Genomic DNA, 21,477 nt, shown 5'->3' with positions numbered 1-21,477 from the left:
CCCAGTTATTCAGGAGGCTAAGGTGGGAGGATCACTTGAGCCTAGGAGATTGAGGCTACAGTGAGCTGTGATTGCAATACTGCACTCCAGCCAGGGCAACAGAGTTGAACCCTGTCTCAAAAAAAAAAAAAAAAAAAAAAAAAGAGTTGGATTAGATGTAACTCATGTACCCAAAATTCATCCTTTTCAAGTATACATGCCACTGTTTTTTAGTATAGTCACAAGATTGTACAACCATCACTACTATCTAATTCCAGAACATTTTAATGTCCCAAAAGAAACTGTATATCCATTAGCAGCTACTCTCCATTCCTCTCTCTCTCTAGCCCCAGCAACCACTAATCTACTTTCTGTCTCTATGGATTTGCCCATTCTAGACATGTCATATACATGGAATCATGCAATTTGTTGCCTTTTGTTACTGGCTCCTTTTGCTTAGCATGATATTCTTAAAGTTCATCTGTGTCATGGCATGTATCAAAACTTCATTCGTTTTTATTGCTGAATAACATTCTGTTGTATGGATAAACCATATTTTGTTTATACATTCATTCACTGATGAGAAATTGGATTGTTTCTACTGTTTTGGCTATTATACGTAATGTTGCTGTGAACATTTATGCACAGGTTTTTGTATGAAAATATGTTTCCAAGGTAGGTGCTGTGGCTTACGCCTGTAATCCCAGCACTTTGGGAGACCGAGGTGGAAGGATCGCTTAAACCCAGGCGTTTGAGACCAGCCTGGGCAACATAGCGAAAGCCCCAGCCCTACAAAAAAAAAAAAAAAAATTAAAGAAAATATGTTTTCCGTTCTCTTGGGTATACACCTAGGAGTAGAATTGCTGGGCATATGGTAACATATGTATAATCTTTTGGGGAACTGCCAGACTCTTTTCTACAGTGGCTGCGCCATTTTACATTTCTACCAGCAGTGTTCAGGGGTTCTGCCCTTCTCTACAATGCCTGATTTCTCTAGCAATGCCCTTACTTTATCTTCCTTGTCAAAACTTATCTGTTCTATGTACTATTCACAGCTTATATGAAAAGCTCATCAACATTACTGATTCCATGTGTCATCCCTTCTAGATTTGCAGTTCAAGAAGAGCCTCCTGGAGAGACAATTAATCAGGACTCTCTCAAATCCAAGTGGTCTGAAGCAAAAAGAGAATTTATTTACTTATGTAGCTAGAAGGATAATGGGGTAGCTTATAGACTTTAAGGGGGAGTTATAGGAACAAAGACTTCAGGGTAAATTTCTCTCTCCCTCTCTCTCTCTTCCCCCGCACTCCACCCCCCAACCCCTCCCTTCCCTCCCTCTCTTGTTTCTTTGGGTGCCCCTTTTGTTGTTGTTGTTGTTCTTCTTCTTCTTTTTTTTTTTTTTTTAGACGATGTCTCAGTTGGTCACCCAGGCCGGAGTACAGTGACACAATCTCAGCTCACTGCACCCTCTGCCTCCCAGGCTCAAGCAATCCTCCTACCTCAGCCTCCTGAGTAGCTGGGACTATATGCGCACACCAGCTCGCTCTGCTAATTTTTATATTTTTTGTAGAGGCAGGGTTTCACCCTGTTACCCAGGCTGTTCTCAAACTCCTGAGTTCAAGTGACTGCTGGCCTCAGCCTCCCAAAGTGCTAGGATTACAGGCATGGATCACCACGCCCGGACTGGTGCCCTCTTTCTATGGCTCTCTCTCCACCTCTCATCTCTGTTGCCTCTGCCTGGCCTCATTCCATAGTCAGTTTCTTTCCTTGTAAGAATGATGTCTGGCAGAAGACTCAGACTAACACCTTCCCAGCTTAGTAACACAGGGACAGGGACCCTCTCTCTCCCTGCATTGGTTATGCCATGCCCATCCCTGGACCAATCATGTGTCCAGGAAAATGAAGTCTAATGTTTGGCCCAAGCTGGCTCCCATGCCTGTCTCTGTGATCAGATCAGAAGAAGAGGAATGGATGTGTGGAAGTAGGTGGTGGGAGGCACACACTGGGGAGCCAGAATTAATTGCTGCCAAAAATCTTAATTTAAAGGAGAAGCTCCAATGATAGGAACTTCAGACACCGTGGCAGACAGGTAGAAGGATATTTGGGGACAGGAAGAGCTGGAAATCAACTCCAGAGCTTACTCTGTCTAGGTCTGGAGGCAGCCCTGCTCTGGACAGACTCCTGGAGTAGTAGAGAATACTGAGCCCCTGAAAACCCAAAAGGCACTTTCCAAATTACTGTGCAACATGCACCACCACAGCAAACCTGAAGACCAGGGCAGGCCCAGCACTTAACCGCATTACCGCCTCCCTAGTCATTACAATCTGTGCAATTTTACTTTTTCCAAGTGAGTAGAGCAGTCTTTTTTAGAAAATGGAGGAATAACTTCAGTAATTGAAAACATTTTCTTTACTCTCAGTGGGTTCCAAAATCTGACAAGGACTCTTAAGGGACTTCAAAACACTTCTCAATTATGATTAAACCAGATATTAGAGTCTACACTTTAAAAAGAGGAAATGAGCTGAATCCTCAGATGTCAGAGCTGGAGGAGCCCATGGGACCACTTAGTTCCCTCAGTTGTTCTACAGAGGGAGAAACTGAGGCCAAGTGCTGGAAGGGACCCGTCTGGTCCTCCAGAGCACAGGCGGCAGAGCCAGCACTTATATCCAGATCTCCTGGCCCAGCATCCTTTCCCCCTGACCAGGTCTCTTGGCTGCACTCTCCCTCATGAGCACCAACTCAGATAAAAAATACAGCTCCAGATACATAGTAAGGGTCTAAGAATGAGGTGCTGAATGAATGCAAAGACTTTCCTGTTTTAATTTTCTCTTTGGGCATCATTGCAGGAACGCAATCTATGCCTTGGGGACAGTTTCTTGCTGAAATCAGCACTGCCTGCGCCATAATCTAGCTGTGAGTCACAGATTGCACAGGAAGCATCTTAATGACATTGCTCTGAGAGAGACAAGAGGAGAGTACTTGAGGGGAGGAACAGAAACAAGCACAGGAATTTTTGGAAGTGGTATAAAGAGCTGCAATCAACAGACTCGATCTGAGTACTGACAATGTGTAACATTCTGTGAGCAGTAGGAAGACATTTCAGACACAATGCTGTCTTCCACAGTTACAATCTAGTTACCCAGGGAAGGAGACATACTGCTGGGACATGTTTTGGAGTCCTTTTGTTGTTGTTGTTTTTGCATGAAATTGTAAAAGTTCTTTATTTAAGGGTTTAGTTCTTGTCTGTCTTATAGGTTGCAAATATTTCTCTTCAGTTTTCATTTGTCTTTTGACTTGTTTTTTTCCTCTTCCGAAGTATTTAATTTGCATATGTAATCACGTCTATCAGTCTTTTCTTTGGTGTTGCCTAAGCTTCAGTGTCATATTTTAATATCCTTTCTACTTCAATTTTTTTTTTTTTTTTTTTAAACAGGGTCTCACTCTGTCACCCAGGCTGGCCAGGCTGGAGTGCAGTGGTGCAATCACAGCTCACTGAAGTCTTGATCCCCTGAGCTCAAGTGATCCTCCCTCTTCAGCCTCCTGAGTAACTGAGACAATAGGCACACGCCACCATGCCCAGCTTTTTTTTTTTTTTTCTTGTAGTATAATCAAGATCTCCTTATGTTGCCTAGGCTGGTCTTGAGCTACTGACCTCAAGTGATTTTCCCACCTTGGCCTCCCAAAGTCCTGGGATTACAGACATGAGCCACTGTACCTGGATTCTACTTCAATTGTCTTTATCAAAATTTTTTCCAGTAGTTCTAAACACTTAAATATTTAAACCATCTGGAATTTATTTTGGCGTAAAATGTGAGGTAGAAATCTGAGGTTTTTTTGTTTTTGTTTTTTTTTGTTTTTCCAATGGTTCATCAGTTATCACAATAATATTTATTGACTAATAATTTTCCTCACTTACCAGTAATGTTTTATAGAGGTACAGAGAGAAAATGTATACTTGTTTTTTTTTTTTTTTTTGAGACAGAGTTTCACTCTTGTCACCCAGGCTGGAGTGCAATGGCACAATCTCAGCTCACTGCAACCTCTGCCTCCCGGGTTCAAGCAATTCTCCTGCCTCAGCCTCCCAAGTAGCTGGGATTACAGGCGAGTGCCATCACACCTGGCTAATTTTTGTACTTTTAGTAGAGACGGGGTTTCACCATGTTGGCCAGGCTGATCTCAAACTCCTGACCTCAGGTGATCCACCCGCCTCAGCCTCCCAAAGTGCTGGGATTACAGGCATGAAGCACCGCGCCCGTGGTTGTTGTTTTTTTTTTTTAAAGTATGTGCACAACTTTCATGACACTTTTTTCGAAGGGTGCAATTTAATTTCCCTTTCCTTGAGTGTCAACTGGACTTAGTAAGTTCCTCTCTCTCTCTCTCCCTTTTTTTTTTTTTTTAGAGACCGATCTCCTCTCTGTTACTCAGGCTGAAGTATAGTGGCACAATCATAGCTCACTGCAGCTTCAAATTCCTGAGCTCAAGAAATCCTCCCACCTCAGCCTCCCAAGTAACTAGCACTACAGGTGTGCACCACCACACCCAGCTAATTAATTTTTTTTTTTTTTTTTTGTAGAGACAGGGTCTTACTATGTTGCCCAGCCTGGTCTCAAACTCCTGGCCTCAAGTGATCCTCCCACCTTAGCCTCCCAAAGTGCTGGGATTATAGGCATGCACCACCATGTCTGGCCTGGACTTAGTAAATTTTAATGACTAAAATATTATGGATTGTGTAAGTAATATGTGACTTCTGAGACTAAGTCATATTATAAAAGGCATGCAACTTGCTTCTTGCTGTCTTGAATCACCCACCCCGGGGGACACTCAAGCAGTCCTATGGGAAAGATCCATATGGGAGAAACTGAGGCCCCCCAGCCAACAGCCATGAGAGTGCACCTTTTAGAAGTGGATCTGTAGCCCTTGTCAAGCTTTCAGATGACTGCAACCCCAGTCAATGCCTTGAGAGTAAGTTCGTAAGAGACCCTGGGGACTGGGCACAGTGGCTCATCCCTGTAATCCTAGCACTTTGGGAGGCTGAGGCTGGAGGATCACCTGAGCCCAGGAGTTCGAGACCAGCCTGGGCAACATGGCGAAAACCCATCTCTACAAGAAATACAAAAATTAGCTAGGCATGGTGTCATGTACCTATAGCCCCAGCTACTCAGGAGGCTGAGACTGGAGGATCACCTGAGCCTGGAGGATCACCTGAGCCCAGGGAGGTTGAGGCTGCAGTGAGCTGTGATCATGCCACTGCACTCTGGCCTGAGCCAGATGCTGTCTCAAAAAAAAAAAAAAAAAGACCTTGGGCTGTAATTACCCAGCTAAACCACTCCTGAATTTCTGGCCCAGAGAAATTATGAAATAATACGTGTTTGTTATTTTAAGCTGCTAAGTGGTGGGACAGTTTGCTATGAAACAATAGTCAATACAATGGTTATAGGATATTCGTTGAATAAATCAATTAGTCTGTGGTGAGTTTCCGTCTATCTCTTCTTTTTCTCACCTCCTACCTTTCATTACATTCTCCTTGTGCTATTTGCATCATCTAAAAAGTCTAGTTAGACCATTCTGTAAAATCTCCCTGATCTGCAGTAAGTCATATTAGTTGAGATGTTTGTTCAGCTGTTTTAATAAGACCAAATAAAAACAGTTTTGAAGAGGTAGATATGGCCAGGTGCGGTGGCTCACAACTGTAATCCCAGCACTTTGGAAGGCCGAGGTGGGTGGATCACCTGAGGTCAGGAGTTCGAGACCAGCCTGGCCAAAATGGCGAAACCCTGTCTCTACTAAAAATGCAAAAATTAGCTGGGCACCTGTAATCCTAGCTACTTGGGAGACTGAGACAGGAGAATTGCTTGAACTCAGGAGGTGGAGGTTGTAGTGAGCCGAGATCACACACTGCACTCCAGCCTGGGTGACAGAGCGAGACTCTGTCAAAAAAAAAAAAAAAAGGTATTTTTATATCTTTATAAAAAAAAAAGATATTTATATCTCTGCCATGTAAAAGTCTGAGCCTAGGAAGCCTGGAGGAAAGGGGAGGCTCTGTTTCCTGAGGGGGTCCCAGGCACCCAGATGCCTTCTATCTTGTTGCTCTGCCATCTCCAAGAGCCACACTATCCAAAAAACTGCAGCCACTAGCCACAGGTAGCTCTTTTACTTATTTAAAATTAAATAAAATGAAAGATTCAAGTTATCAGTTGCACTTGTCATATTTCAAGTGCTTAATAGTCACATGTGGCTAGTGGTTCTATGTTGGATAGTGCAGATGTATAAGATATGTAGTATTTCCATCATCACTCTGCTCTAGAGTGTTACCTTCATTCACAAGGTAGACAATTCTGCTCTACCATGTCCACATTCTAATTTATAGAAAGAGATAAAATAAAGTATAAACAGTTTCCTTCCTTTTTTTTTTGAGACGGAGTCTCACTCTGTTGCCAGGCTGGAGTGCAGTGGCCTAATCCCGGCTCACTGCAACCTCCGCCTCCCGGGTTCAGCGATTCTCCTGCCTCAGCCTCCTGAATAGCTGAGATTACAGGCACGTGCCACCACACTCGGCTAATTTTTGTATTTTTAGTAGAGACGGGGTTTCACCATGTTGGCCAGGATGGTCTCGATCTCTTGACCTTGTCATCCACCTGCCTTGGCCTCCCAAAGTGCTGGGATTACAGGTGTGAGCCACCACGCCTGGCCCAGTTTCCTTTCAGTGCCATGACCCAGAGGGTGAATGCGTCACTTCTGCACTCACATCCCATTGGCCAGATCTAGTCATGTGGCCACACCTAGCTATAAGAGAAGCAGAAAGATATTGCCTCCTGGAGAGTGGCTAAACTCAAGGTGAGACAGCCTCTCCCTGGAAGTAAGACTCAGAGAATGGACATTGGGGAACCATTAGCAGGGTCTGCCCAGTCACGTTCCTCCAGGAGTCACCAGGTGTTCTCATGCAGCATGCACGTTTCTTCCTGCAGCCCATTAGGCTGCTGGCTCCACAGCCCCCACCTGTGCAACAGTGGGACCTCTGCCTTCCTCAGAGTGTCCCATTTCTTTCTGTGAGTCGCTGAGAGGAGCCTCACAAGGGCACGCAAAACCAGTCTATCCCTGGAGTCACCAGGCAGCCTTTAGCCTTTTTTTAATCTTTGGCCCCATTTCTGCATGTCTGTGCCCCTGAATCCCCTTGGAAAGGCATCACCTCTGCCTTAACCATCATGAAGGGCCTGTGGCTTTTCTGGGCCCCAAGGCAGAGCATTTCATGCAGAGCTGGGGACTGGATTGGCTCCCTCTGAGCTACACCAGCTTGCCTGGGCTCTCAAGCAGCTCTGCCTGGCCCTGAATTTTGGGAAGTCCCATCTTGAATTGTTCCATCAGCTTATTCTTGCTCTAAGTCCCTCTCTTTACAGAGTGCTTATGTCGAGTCTGAAGGAGTGAGTAGGGGGCACAAGTACTTCCATCTACTTCCAGACATTTCTTCCCCCTCTCATAGAGCAAAACTTCCCACATAAATGGATAGAGATCAAGGAGAGCTGCTGGGAATATGGATTGTCAGAACCAACAGCTGCCAAGTCACAATGTGCTGTTATTCCCTGACCTCTCTCTGTAGACCTCACCTGAGAGAACCCTCTGGCCTCTCCGACTTACTTGGTTAGCATCTGCCCTCTCACAGATCCACATTTCCCTTCCTAGACTTCTCCGGAAACCCAACAGCTCCTGCTCGGCCCCAGAGACACCTGGCCTGACTGTGCTTTTGTGTTATAGATTTACTTCGCATTCTTGGGGAAGGAGTGCCTCCTGCACGTGAGAAGGAGCAATCCTGTGTTCTAGAGAGGATCCTCTTCAAACTGGAAATTGTTGGTTAGAAATAGGTTTTTGTCTCAAGGGTTGGGGAGGCAGCTGCTCGGGAGAACAGCTTGGCAGCCTTCAAATCATGCATACCAGCCTTTTAACAAGCAGCTCCACTCCTGGAAATTTTAAAGGACATAAGCAAAGATTTAGTGGCAAGATACTCACTATAAATGTGTTTATAATAGTGAAAAATTGGCAATAGTCTAAATGCTCAAGAATAAGAGGATTAAATTATGGACAGCCATATGACGGAACATTATTTGGCTTTAAAAAATTATGCTGTATATAAATATTCATAGACATGGAAAGATGGTCATGGTAAATTGTTAGAAAAAATATTGTAGTATGTTGCCATTTTTGTCGTTTACACACTGATACACATGCAGATGGATATATATCAAATGTTAACAGTGATTTGCTTGAGATGATGAGTATTTTTACTGTCTTCTTTTTGCCTATGTGTATCTTCTAGGTGGGTGTTTGTTACCTTGCAAAGGGAAGAAAATGATTAGAATTATTTGCAATTCAAAACTAGACTGCTGGCTGGGCACGGTGGCTCTCGCCTGTAATCCCAGCACTTTGGGAGGCCAAGGCGGGTGAATCACTTGAGGTCAGGAGTTCACCTGGCCAACATGGCAAAACCCTGTCTCTATTAAAAATACAAAAATTAGCCCAGCGTGGTGGCAGGCACCTGTAATCCCTCCCTACTCGGGAGGCTGAGGCACGAGAATGCTTGAACCCAGTAGGCGGAAGTTGTGGATAGCCAATATCGTGCCACTGCACTCCAGCCTGGGTGATGGAGTGAGACTGTTTCAAAACAAACAAACAAACAAACAAACAAAAACAAAAACCCAAAAAACAAAAATGAAAAAACTACACTGCCTCCCAATCAGACTAGATAAAATCAAAAGGACTGACAATACCAACTGTTGGTGAGAATGTGGAGCAACCAAGACTCATCCATGGCTGATGGGAGTGTAAATTGTAACAACCACTTTGGAAACCTCTGCCTCTGGGTTCAAGTGACTCTCCTGCCTCAGCCTCCCAAGTACCTGGGATTACAGATGGGGTTTCGAAATGTTGGCCAGGCTGGTCTCCAACTCCTGACCTCAGGTGATCCGCCCACCTCAGCCTCCCAAAGTACTGGGGTTACAGGTATGAGCCACTGCACCTGGCCGATGGCTTCTGTATTGAATAGCACAGGACTATATCTTGAGTGGTGGCTTTAATGGTATATACTTACATATAAAAATTCATCAAGCTGTACACTTATAAAAGTTATATCTCAATAAAATAATTAAAAAAAATTTTTAACCCCCCTTTTTTTTTGAGATGGCGTTTCGCTCTTGTTGCCCAGGCTGGAGTGCAATGGCACCATCTCAGCTCACTGCAACCTCTGCCTCCCGGGTTCAAGCGATTCTCCTGCCTCAGACTCCCGAGCAGCTGGGACTACAGGCATGCGCCACCATGCCCGGCTAATTTTGTATTTTTAGTAGAGATGGAGTTTCTTCATGTTGGTCAGGCTGGTCTCAAACTCCTGACCTCAGGTGATCCTCCCACCTCAGCCTCCCAAAGTGCTGGGATTACAGGCATGAGCCACTGCTCCGGGCCTTAAAACCCTTTTTAAAAAGAGGTTTGAGAGGCTGAGACAAGCGGATCACCCAAGGTCAGGAGTTTGAGACCAGCCTGGACAACATGGTGAAACCCCGTCTCTACTAAAAATACAAAAATTAGCCGGGCATAGTGGGGGGAGCTACTCTGGAGGCTGAGGCAGGAGAATCTCTTGAACCCGGGAGGTGGAGGTTGCAGTGAGCTGAGATCACACCACTGCACTCCAACCTTGGCAACGGACGGAGACTCTGTAGAGGTTTAAAAGTTATATCAAGCAAAGAAGACCAGCTGCTCCAGGACCAACATGGTTCAGCATTCCAAGGGCAACCCCTCAGGTCAGCTGCCTTGCTCGAATGACAGAGACTCCACCCAGGGTGTGGTAGAGCAGAAACCAGTTCCACTAAAAAAAGGAAGAACAGAAACTTGGGGAGAATGGCCTACTGCTAATAGAGCTGTGGAGCGATTCTAAAGGTCTGCACTCAGCACTTTATTACTGTTTGCCCCACAGTTGAAGACAATGATCGGAGACTCATGCAGAAGAAAGGCAGGGGAGATCCCGAGAAGGTCCCCATGGTAACAGCTGGTCCTTGTTCCACTCAAGCATGAGAAAATCCACCTCCATAGATCTACTCTGAGCCCCACAATTGAGGCCAGTGTTCCTGAGATAGGGTGCACATATCAGATGATTTTAGTGGTATAAGAGTACATTTTTTTTTTTTACTAGTTATGTATTTACTTAAAATTATAAGGCCAAGTGCAGTGGCTCACACCTATAATCCTAGTGTTTTGGGGCACTGAGGCAGGCAAATCACCTGAGGTTAGGAGTTCGAGATCAGCCTGGCTAACATGGTGAAGCCCCGTCTCTACTAAAGATAAGCTGGGCGTGGTGGTGCACACCTGTAATCCCAGCTACTGGGGAGGCTGAGGCAGGAGAATCGCTTGAACCTGGGAGGCAGAGGTTGCAGTGAGCTGAGATCGTGCCACTGCACTCCAGCCTGGGTGACAGAGTGAGACTCTGTCTCAAAAAAAAAAAAATTATACATATATAAGTTTGTGTGTATATATAATGAAACATAAAATCCATGACTGTATAGGCAGCAACTGATTAGGGTAATGCTAAAGTTCAAAAGATGATTGTAAGGCTGGGTTCAATGGCACACACCTATAGTGCCAGCACTTTGAGAGGCCAAGGCAGAAAGATCAGTTGAACTCAGGGGTTTGAGACCAGCCTGGGCAACATAGTGAGACCCCATTTCTACAAAAAAAACTTTTAAAAATTGGCTGGATGTGGTGACACATGCCAGCAGTCCCAGCTACTTGGCAGGTTGAGATGGGAAGATCCCTCGGCCCAGGAAGACGAGGCTACAGTGAGCTATAATTGTGCCAGTGCACTTCAGCCTGGGCAACACAGAGAGACCTTGTCTAAAAACAAAAACCAAAAAAACAAAAACAAAAACCAAAACAAAAAAATCCATAAAGAAAAATATTGAGTAAATAATGACACAAATGGTACATAAATAGAGAAAAAAATCATGAAGTATGCAAATCTTTGAGGTTTCAAAAAAAGTGGTTTATGCCATTCTCCCTCTGGGAACTGATCCTGGAGACCCAGGATTTTGGGGGTGGGGGAAGGGGAAGCACATAAGGGGTTACTCCATGTGGGTGAATCAGGAGCAAAATTGAATCAGCAATTTGTTCAGAATCTAACAGCTATCAGAAACTGCATGTTGGAAGTTAGAAGCTAATAGGCCACTTGCTAGAAAAACGAAGACCTTTGTAGGGACCAGGAGGACCTTTGGCTCTGAAGATTCACTGAAAAATCAACTCACAAAAGGCAGATTAATTGGAGAAAAGGTGTACCAATTTATTTAACATGTATACACAGGAGCTTTCAGAAAGACGACCCAAAGATACAGAGGAAATTGTGCATTTTTATGCTTAGCTTCAACAAATTATGGACAGCTGTGTTGAAATGATTGGACCAGTTTTCCCAGCACCATTTATTAAATAAGGAATCCTTTCCCCATTGCTTGTTTTTCTCAGGTTTGTCAAAGATCAGATAGTTGTAGATATGCGGTGTTATTTCTGAGGGCTCTGTTCTGTTCCATTGATCTACATCTCTGTTTTGGTACCAGTACCATGCTGTTTTGGTTACTGTAGCCTTGTAGCATAGTTTGAAGTCAGGTAGTGTGATGCCTCCAGCTTTGTTCTTTTGGCTTAGGATTGACTTGGTGATGCGGGCTCTTTTTTGGTTCCATATGAACTTTAAAGTAGTTTTTTCCAATTCTGTGAAGAAAGTCATTGGTAGCTTGATGGGGATGGCATTGAATCTATAAACTGCCTTGGGCAGTATGGCCATTTTCATGATATTGATTCTTCCTACCCATGAGCATGGAATGTTCTTCCATTTGTTTGTATCCTCTTTTATTTCATTGAGCAGTGGTTTGTAGGTCTCCTTGAAGAGCTCCTTCACATCCCTTGTAAGTTGGATTCCTAGGTATTTTATTCTCTTTGAAGCAATTGTGAATGGGAGTTCACTCATGATTTGGCTCTCTGTTTGTCTGTTATTGGTGTATAAGAATGCTTGTGATTTTTGTACATTGATTTTGTATCCTGAGACTTTGCTGAAGTTGCTTATCAGCTTAAGGAGATTTTGGGGTGAGACAATGGGGTTTTCTAGATATACAATCATGTCATCTGCAAACAGGGACAATTTGACTTCTTCTTTTCCTAATTGAATACCCTTTATTTCCTTCTCCTGCCTAATTGCCCTGGCCAGAACTTCCAACACTATGTTGAATAGGAGTGGTGAGAGAGGGCATCCCTGTCTTGTGCCAGTTTTCAAAGGGAATGCTTCCAGTTTTTGCCCATTCAGTATGATATTGGCTGTGGGTTTGTCATAGATAGCTCTTATTATTTTGAGAAACGTCCCATCAATACCTAATTTATTGAGAGTTTTTAGCATGAAGGGTTGTTGAATTTTGTCAAAGGCCTTTTCTGCATCTATTGAGATAATCATGTGGTTTTTGTCTTTGGTTCTGTTTATATGCTGGATTACATTTATTGATTTGCATATATTGAACCAGCCTTGCATCCCAGGGATGAAGCCCACTTGATCATGGTGGATAAGCTTTTTGATGTGCTGCTGGATTCGGTTTGCCAGTATTTTATTGAGGATTTTTGCATCAGTGTTCATCAAGGATATTGGTCTAAAATTCTCTTTTTTGGTTGTGTCTCTGCCCGGCTTTGGTATCAGGATGATGCTGGCCACATAAAATGAGTTAGGGAGGATTCCCTCTTTTTCTATTGATTGGAATAGTTTCAGAAGGAATGGTACCAGTTCCTCCTTGTACCTCTGGTAGACTTTGGCTGTGAATCCATCTGGTCCTGGACTCTTTTTGGTTGGTAAGCTATTGATTATTGCCACAATTTCAGAGCCTGTTATTGGTCTATTCAGAGAGTCAACTTCTCCCTGGTTTAGTCTTGGGAGGGTGTATGTGTCGAGGAATTTATCCATTTCTTCTAGATTTTCTAGTTTTTTTGTGTAGAGGTGTTTGTAGTATTCTCTGATGGTATTTTGTATTTCTGTGGGATCGGTGGTGATATCCCCTTTATCATTTTTTATTGCGTCTATTTGATTCTTCTCTCTTTCCTTCTTTATTAGTCTTGCTAGTGGTCTATCAATTTTGTTGATCCTTTCAGAAAACCAGCTCCTGGATTCATTAATTTTTTGAAGGTTTTTTTGTGTCTCTATTTCCTTCAGTTCTGCTCTGATTTTAGTTATTTCTTGCCTTCTGCTAGCTTTTGAACGTGTTTGCTCTTGCTTTTCTAGTTCTTTTAATTGTGATGTGAGGGTGTCAATTTTGGATCTTTCCTGCTTTCTCTTGTGGGCATTTAGTGCTATAAATTTCCCTCTACACACTGCTTTGAATGTGTCCCAGAGATTCTGGTATGTTGTGTCTTTGTGCTCATTGGTTTCAAAGAACATCTTTATTTCTGCCTTCATTTCGTTATGTACCCAGTAGTCATTCAGGAGCAGGTTGTTCAGTTTCCACGTAGTTGAGCAGTTTTGAGTGAGTTTCTTAATCCTGAGTTCTAGTTTGATTGCACTGTGGTCTGAGAGACAGTTTGCCATATGTAGAAAGCTGAAACTGAATCCCTTCCTTACACCTTATACAAAAATTAATTCAAGATGGATTAAAGACTTAAACGTTAGACCTAAAACCATAAAAACCCTAGAAGAAAACCTAGGCATTACCATTCAGGACATAGGCATGGGCAAGGACTTCATGTCTAAAACACCAAAAGCAATGGCAACAAAAGCCAAAATTGACAAATGGGATCTAATTAAACTAAAGAGCTTCTGCACAGCAAAAGAAACTACCATCAGAGTGAACAGGCAACCTACAAAATGAGAGAAAATTTTCACAACCTACTCATCTGACAAAGGGCTAATATCCAGAATCTAAAAAGAACTCAAACAAATTTACAAGAAAAAAACAAATAACTCCATCAAAAAGTGGTCAAAGGACATGAACAGACACTTCTCAAAAGAAGACATTTATGCAGCCAAAAAACACATGAAAAAATGCTCATCATCACTGGCCATCAGAGAAATGCAAATCAAAACCACAATGAGATACCATCTCACACCAGTTAGAATGGCAATCATTAAAAAGTCAGGAAACAGCAGGTGCTGGAGAGGATGTGGAGAAATAGGAACACTTTTACACTGTTGGTGGGACTGTAAACTAGTTCAACCCTTGTGGAAGTCAGTGTGGCGATTCCTCAGGGATCTAGAACTAGAAATACCATTTGACCCAGCCATCCCATTACTGGGTATATACCCAAAGGACTATAAATCATGCTGCTATAAAGACACATGCACACATATGTTTATTGCGGCACTATTCACAATAGCAAAGACTTGGAACCAACCCAAATGTCCAACAATGATAGACTGGATTAAGAAAATGTGGCACATATACACCATGGAATACTATGCAGCCATAAAAAAGGATGAGTTCATGTCCTTTGTAGGGACATGGATGAAATTGGAAATCATCATTCTCAGTAAACTATCGCAAGAACAAAAAACCAAACACCGCATATTCTTACTCATAGGTGGGAATTGAACAATGAGAACACATGGACACAGGAAGGGGAACATCACACTCTGGGGACTGTTGTGGGGTGGGGGGAGGGGGGAGGTATAGCTTTAGGAGATATACCTAATGCTAAATGATGAGTTAATGGGTGCAGCACACCAGCATGGCACATGTATACATATGTAACTAACCTGCACATTGTGCACATGTACCCTAAAACTTAAAGTATAATAATAATAAAATAAAATAAATTAAAAAAAAAAAAGAAATACGATTGGACCAAAAAGATATGCTCTGGCTGGGCACAGTGGCTCGTGCTGTAATCCCAGCACTTTAGGAGGCCTAGAAGGGCAGATCACTCAAGGTCAGGAGTTTGAGACCAACCTGACCAACATGGTGAAACCCCGTCTGTACTAAAAATACAAAAATAAGCCAGGCATGGTGGCGCGTGCCTGTAGTCCCAGCTACTTGGGAGGCTGAGTCATGAGAATCACTTGAACCCAGGAGGCATAGTTTGCGGTGAGCAGAGATCGTGCCACTGCATTCCAGCCTGGGTGACAGGGGGAGACTCTTCTCAAAAAAAAAAAAAAAAAAAAAGATACACTCTAGACTGAATGGGATAACCCAGCCAGGCTTGTCTGTATAGATTCTTCTTGGCGTCTCTGAGCAGCATTCTTTCCTTCTGGTGTGAGGCAGGGCCCTCTCTACAATGGGGGTCTTATGACCTGCAATCAAACAAGGTAGGTCAGACCATTTCTTTACGGCTTGTTTTTTACACAGAAAAGTGGGGAGAAAGTTAGAGTAATATTTTCAAGGTTTATGGCTGGCTTTAGGGAAAAGGGACTCTGGTTGCTATGAATCACCTTAGGGAAGAGGGATCCTAGTTTCTATGGCTAGAATGGGACTGGGGAGACAGGACGGCAGGAGAAGGTCAGAGAAAAACTTTTGTTCCTGATGTTGTTTCTGAGGCCTTCATTTTGGGGTGTTATTTTCTGAGACCCAACACCTTAAAGACAGCAAATGGTGCAGATTTCTCTAGAAGAGCTTATTTTGTAGTCACAGTAGAGATTTCCTTTTTGTTTTCCTAGGGCAAAGGGCAAAGGCTCCCACTCCTCACCCAGGTGATATCCCCAGAGCCATGCTCTTCCCAGTTCAGGCATCTCCCCACATGGGAACTTCGTGTTTGTTGAGACCACAGACAAAATGGCTGCCCACAGGGCTGACCGTCAGCCATGGGAAAGTACATATACTAAACTGTTAAACAAAAAAAGACATGGAACAGTACTCTAACTTTGAGTGGACAGTCTCTTTTTTAAATCCTATCATAAATCCATTTTAAGAATTTAGGTTGCCAGGCTGGGTGCAGTGGCTTACGCCTGTAATCCCAGCACTTTGGGAGGCCAAGGTGGGTGGATTACCTGACATCAGTAGTTTGAGACCAGCCTAGCCAACATGGTGAAACCCCATCTCTTCTAAAAATATAAAAAATTAGCCAGGCATGGTGGCGGGTGCCTGTAATCCCAGCTACTTGGGAGGCTGAAGCAGGAGAATCGCTTGCACCCAGGAGGCAGAGGTTGCAGTGAGCCTAGGTCACGCCACTGCACTCCAGCCTGGGCAACAAGAGCGAAACTCAGTATCAAAAAACAAAACAAAACAAAAACAAGAATTTAGATTGCCTTTCAATATTCTGAAATCTTTTCTTTTTGTTTTTTCTTTGTTCTTTTTCTTCTTGTTTCTGAGTGAAATGCTTCCTAACTTGGATAAAGTTACCATCAGATACCAAGGCTAGCTGTCAAGGTCAAGGTCATGCAAGAAATGGAGCAAGTAAGGGTGTTGCCCCAGACTTTAGTTCCTCTGGGCACTCTCAGAACTCACTGGGAAGAGAAGCCCTGTCCCCCAGCCCTGTATACAGGGTGCTGTAGAGGAGGACCAAAAGATGCCACCACCTTGTTCTTAGTGGGACTCAGTGCACCTGGGAGCAGAGAGGCAAACAAACAATACAAAGGCAGAAGGAGGCTGAGAAGGAGGAATACATAGGGCCAGGCTGAGGATGGAAGAGTCACCCCCAGGGCCACACCCTGGCTCATAAGACAGGGCTGGAGGAGGGTGAATTTTATATCCCTTCTCAGAGCTCCCCGCCATACAGACGGGCCCATCACAGCAGTGACCATTACTTCCATATACTGACCATTCACCACGTGCCAGGCACCACTCAGAGTGCTTTCCATGCATTATCCCATTTGGCAGAGAGACAATAATACACTCTGGAGTTTCTTTTTCAGTCAGCAAATTGTTTTAAGAGCCTACTATGTGTCAGGCACAGTTTTAGGTACTGGGGAAATAGTGCCAAGGCCAAGTCCCTAGTCTAAGAAATGGCCAGGCATGGTGGTTCATGTCTGTAATCCCAGCACTTTGGGAGGCCATGGCGGGTGGATCACCTGAGGTCAGAAGTTCAAGGCTAGCCTGGCCAAGATGGAGAAACTCCATTTCTACTAAAATACAAAAATTATCTGGGCATGGTGGCATGCACCTGTAATCCCAGCTACTCAGGAGCCTGAGGCAGGAGACTCACTTGAACCTGGGAGGTGAAAGGAAAGGGAGGGGAGGGGAAAGGAGGGGAGTGGGGAGAGGGGAGGGAGGGAAGGAAGGAAGGAAGGAAGGAAGGAAGGAAAGAAGGAAGGAAGGAAGGGATAGAGGGAAAAAAGAAAGAGAAAAAGAAAGAAAGAAAGAAAAAAGGAGAGAAAGGGAGAGAGAGAAAGAAAGAAAAAGAAAGAGAAAGGAAGGAAGGAAGGGAAGAAATTACAAGAGATGCTGAAGTTATTGCTATTAAAAAAAAAAAAAGAAGAAGAAGAAGAAACTACACCAGAGACCAGGTCTGGGTATCATATCTGACTCCACCTTTTACTAGATGAGTGACAATTAGTGCCACTAGACTTCAGCCTCTCCATTTGTGAAACAGCAAAAAAAAATGTATGCTAGAGAGATATTGATATAGCATATCTATATATCATGTATAACATATATATCATATCTATATATCATATATAACATATATATCATATCTATATATCATATATAACATATATATCATATCTATATATCATATATAACAGATACATATCATATATAACAGACATATATCATATCTATATAAATTCACCTTAAAGGTTTGTGCAAGGATTAAGTGAAATAAATATGTGCCTAAAGTTCTTGGAACAGTGCTGACAACACAGTAAATGCTTAATAAATACTGGCAACTACTTACAATGCTTGAGGTAGGTACTCTTATTGCCTCCACTTTTAAAAATTGTGGTAAAATATACATAACATAAAATTTACCATTTTAACTGTTTTTTTTTTTTTTTTTTTTTTTTTTTAGACAGAGTCTCTCTCTGTCACCAGGCTGGAGTGCAGTGGCGCGAACTCGGCTCACTGCAACCTCCGACTCCCTGGTTCAAGCAATTCTCCTGCCTCAGCCTCCAGAGTAGCTGGGATTACAGGCACGCGCCACCATGCCCAGCTAATTTTTGTGTTTTTAGTAGAGATGGGGTTTCACCATGTTGGCCAGGATGGTCTTGATCTCCTGACCTCGTGATCCTCCCGCCTTGGCCTCCCAAAGTGCTGGGATTACAGGTGTGAGCCACAGCGCCCGGCCATTTTAACCATTTTTAGGTGCACAGTTGGTGAAGTACATTCACACTGATGTGCAACCATCACCACCACCATCCATCTCTAGAATTTTTTTCATTTTCCCAAACTAAAACTCTGTATCATTAAACAATAACTCCTGTTCTCCTCCCTCAGCCCCCAGCAGCCACCCTTCTACTTTCTGTCTCTATGAATATGACTACTCCAGGTACTCATAGACCTACAGCTATATGAATCAAACAGTATTTGTCCTTTCGTGACTGGCTTATTTCACTTAGCATAGTCTGTTCGAGATTCATTCATGTTATAGCATGTGTCAGAATTTTCTTCCTTTTTAAGGCTGAATAATATTCCATTGTATGTATGTACCACATTTTGCTTATCCATTCATCTGTTGATGGATGCTTGGGTTAGTTCCATGTTTTAACTACCTGTATTGTGAATAATGCTGCCAGGAATATAGGTGTTGTTAAAGCAAACTAAATATGGCCTGAGAAGGACTCCGTACTTCTCTATTTGAGTCCTTGTGGACGAACTGTAACCTAGCTTAATAGGCAGACAAGATTGAAAACCTAACTTAGGAGTGTGCACCTGTAACAGTAGCTGAGTCTTGGCCAGTCCCAGCAGCCAAACTTCAACCACTCATAGACTGCTAAGTGTTCATATTGTGTTCAAATAAGGCAACGCCAACCTGTAACCAATCCAGCTGTTTTTATACCTCACTTCCAATTTCCCTACATCATTTCCCTTTTTTGTCTATAAATCTTCCGCCACGTGGCTGTGCTGGAGTCTCTCTGAATTGGCTGTGATTCTGGGGGCTGCCCAATTCGTGAATCCTTCATTGGTCAGTTAAACTCCTTTAAATTTAATTCGGCTGAAGTTTTTCTTTTGACAGTGTACAAATACCTCTTCAAGAATCTGCTTTCAATTCTTTTGGATATGCACCCAGAAGTTATATTGATGGATCGGCCCTGAGGTGAACTAAAGCCAGCAGCCCCACATCATGTCAAAGCTCGGCCGGGCCAGCCGGGGCCTCAGGAAGCCCGAGGTCGGCGATGTGATCCGGACCATCGTGCGGGCAGGCCTGGCCATGCCCGGGCCCCCACTAGGCCCAGTGCTGGGTCAGAGAAGGGCTTCCATCAACCAATTTTGCAAGGAGTTCAATGAGAGGACAAAGGACATCAAGGAAGGCATTCCTCTGCTTACCAAGATTTTTGTGAAGCCTGACGGGACATTTGAAATCAAGATTGGACAACCCACTGTTTCCTACTTCATGAAGGCAGCAGCTGGGATTGAAAAGGGGGCCCGGCCAACAGCCTCAGTTCAGAAGAGTTTGCAGCTTTCCAGAAGGAACAAGCCATCTTCCTGGCTGCTCAGAAGAAGGCAGATTTGGCCGCCCAGGAGGAAGCTGCCAAGAAGTGACCCTTCCCCCCAACTCCTAGATTTCAAAGGAGGCAGCTAGGAAGGGGCCAGTTGCAAAGGCTGTGCCCAAGGGGAGGAAGGAGGTCACACCAATATGATGATGGTTTTCGTGACTTTGAATGATATATTCTTGTACATCTAGCTGTATCGAGACATCAGGCCTGAATAAACATCTTTTCTAAAAAAAAAAAAAAAGGAAGTTATATTGATAGATCATATGGCAAGTCTGTTTGATTTTTTTTTTAACTTAAAAAAATAAAAAGAGGCTGGGCACAGTGGCTCACGCCTGTAATCCTAGCACTTTGGGAGGCTGAGGCAGGCGGAAGAGGTCAGGAGTTCGAGACCAGCCTGACCAACATGGTGAAACCCCATCTCTAGTAAAAGTACAAAAATTAGCCAGGCGTGGTGGCTAACGCCTGTAATCCCAGCTACCTGGGAGGCTGAGGCAGGAGAATTGCTTGAATCTGGGAGGTGGAGGTTGCAGTGAGCTGAGATCATGCCATTGCACTCCAGCCTGGGCAACAAGAGCGAAACTCATTTCAAAAATAAAAAATAAAATAAAAAGAGACAAGGCCTCACTACATTGCCCAGGCTGGTCTCAAACTCCTGCGCTCCAGTGAGCCACCCACCTCAGCCTCCCAAAGTGCTAGGATTACAAGCATGAGCCACCACACCCAGCTACCTGTTTGATTTTTGACAAACCGCTATACTGTTTTCCCTAATGGCCGCACCATTTTACATTCTTACCAACAGTGCGCAAGGGTTCCAATTTCTCCACACCCTTGCCAACACTTGTTCTGTGCTGTTGTTTTGATAGTAGCCATCCTAATGGGTGTGACTTGTATCTCATTGCAGTTTGGATTTGCGTTTACATAAAGATTAGTAGGGCTGGGCACAGTGGCTCATGCCTGTAATCCCAGCACTTTGGCAGGCCGAGGCGGGTGGATCACCTTAGGTCAGGAGTTCGAGATCAGCTTGACCAACATGGAGAAACCCTGTTTCTACTAAAAATACAAAATTAGCCGGGCATGGTGGTGCATGCCTGTAATCCCAGCTACTCAGGAGGCTGAGGCAGGAGAATTGCTTGAACCCGGGAGGCAGAGGTTGCGGTGAGCCGAGATCGTGCCATTGCACTCCAGCCTGGGCAACAAGAGTGAAACTCCGTCTCAAAAAATAAAAAAATTTTAAAAAAGATTAGTGATGCTGGGCATATTTTCGTGTGCTTATTAGCTAGCCATTTGTATATCAAAGTACTTCAACTCAAGTACTTTGCCCATTTTTTAATTGGTTGTTTTTTGTTATTGTTGTTGAGTTGTAGCAAGGTGTTTTACATGCATTTCTTTCTTTCTTCCCACATGCATATGGCATCTCTTATTAATCCCCCACCCACAGCCAGGCACAAATATAGGTACCCTCTGCATTCACTCCTCCACCTAGAAGGAGTGACATCCTCCAGGGCACCTCAGGCACCCTCAGATGATAAATGAAGTCTGCAATAGTAGCTAGAGACAAGAAGTACACAAACAGGAAGGAGGGAGGGGAAGGCCAGCCAGGGAGATAAAACAAACAGGCTCTAGTTCTCTCAGTCCAGTTCATATTAAATTAGCTACAAATTATCAGTGCCTCAAATCCAAAGACAAACCGATTTCATATAAATTTCATCTTTGAGCTTCACAAGGGGTATGGGTCTTTTGCACATTCTAGAGGTACCTTCCCAACCTGCTCAATAATTGAACACCTGCAGCAAAGACCAGAAGTAAGAAAAAGGCTGAGAGGCCTGGGAAGATGTTAGATAATGTGCAAACAGCCTTCTGGAAGGAGAAACAGAGAGAGTGCTTGCTCCCCTACCATATTCTTCAGAGGGGGAGTCTTA

The 21,477-nt window shown here is 43.7% G+C and overlaps 1 pseudogene; it reads left to right on the top strand.

Annotated features, from left to right (window-relative positions):
- Positions 1-19,185: 19,185 nt before the first annotated feature.
- On the top strand, positions 19,186-19,604 carry LOC115934666 (large ribosomal subunit protein uL11m-like; annotated as a pseudogene).
- Positions 19,605-21,477: the final 1,873 nt, after the last annotated feature.

This window comes from Gorilla gorilla, chromosome 4 (assembly GCF_029281585.2).
Source record: "Gorilla gorilla gorilla isolate KB3781 chromosome 4, NHGRI_mGorGor1-v2.1_pri, whole genome shotgun sequence".
NCBI classification, from domain to species: domain Eukaryota; kingdom Metazoa; phylum Chordata; class Mammalia; order Primates; family Hominidae; genus Gorilla; species Gorilla gorilla.
The sequence above is the reverse complement of the archived record's forward strand: the minus strand, read 5'-3'. Positions and strand labels throughout refer to the sequence as shown.